The sequence below is a fragment of the Populus euphratica genome, unplaced genomic scaffold (genome assembly GCF_000495115.2).
Source record: "Populus euphratica unplaced genomic scaffold, PopEup_1.0 scaffold6132.1, whole genome shotgun sequence".
In the NCBI taxonomy this organism is placed as follows: domain Eukaryota; kingdom Viridiplantae; phylum Streptophyta; class Magnoliopsida; order Malpighiales; family Salicaceae; genus Populus; species Populus euphratica.
In genome coordinates this window covers 1-899 of record NW_011505901.1, presented here as the reverse complement: position 1 = coordinate 899, position 899 = coordinate 1, and the positions used below count along the sequence as shown (strand labels likewise).

The 899-nt window shown below is 36.8% G+C and overlaps 1 long non-coding RNA gene across 2 annotated transcripts; it reads right to left on the bottom strand.

Annotated features, from left to right (window-relative positions):
• Positions 1–472, bottom strand: LOC105120276 (uncharacterized). 2 transcript variants are annotated; one of them, XR_841288.1, is made up of 3 exons: positions 426–472; positions 163–327; positions 1–39 (listed from the first exon to the last, which is right to left on the bottom strand). It is a non-coding gene; the product is annotated as an uncharacterized LOC105120276 (long non-coding RNA). The 2 variants fall into 2 exon arrangements; XR_841289.1 differs by lacking the exon at positions 1–39 and adding an exon at positions 97–110.
• Positions 473–899: the final 427 nt, after the last annotated feature.

Genomic DNA, 899 nt, shown 5'->3' with positions numbered 1-899 from the left:
TTCCCTTTAGCATAGCCAACAGCGACACCATCAATGGTCCTGCTTTATGGGGACAAAAATTGAGATTCGAAAATTAATTAAGAACGGATTACCTTGCACCATCAATGGTCCTGTGTTATGCTTACACCATGATGCGCGTGCAGATATGCAGTAGCAGATTACCTTACGCCTTCAATCCAACCGGGAAACGGCTCCTGGTAAGTACTTGTTACCATAGTAGGGCGGATAATGACTAGAGGTACTGTATCTCTACTATAATGGACTAGGAGCATCTCTCCCATTGCCTTGGTAAATACGTAAGTGTTTGGCCATCCAAACATCCTGGCCCTGTAATTAATCACGATCAAGGGAAAATACATCATGTCAGGCAAAGAAGTATAGATGTCTTAAACGAAAATTGTCACCATTTAATTAGATATTACTACCGTTTAGAGCCATAATCCTTCATGTAAGATGTGATCGCACTCTCTTTATATTTACAAATTACAAGGAAAAAAGAAAAAGAAAAAAAAATGAAAAAGTAATTGTTTACAAACTTAAATTGACATTTACTAGTCTTTTAGGCATAGTGTGAAATCATTTCAAATGTTTAAAGTAGGGTAGTTATAGTTATTATAAGTGAGGTTGTTATTGAGATAGCTTTTATATTTGTGATTTACAATGTGACCACGAATTATTATTTTATCCTTACATCGTTGGATCCGAAACTCCTAGTTCAAGAGATCAAATAAAAAATTTGATGCAAGCACAGATCGGAGATGAAATTGACGCCGATATTTTATATACATTGTAAGAGAAATTGGTCCCATGAAGACGACACTTTTGCCTTGGCCGGGCGAAAATGAACACATAACACCGACGTGATGAGTTGTTTGATGCAAAGCAAAACTCCAGTTGTG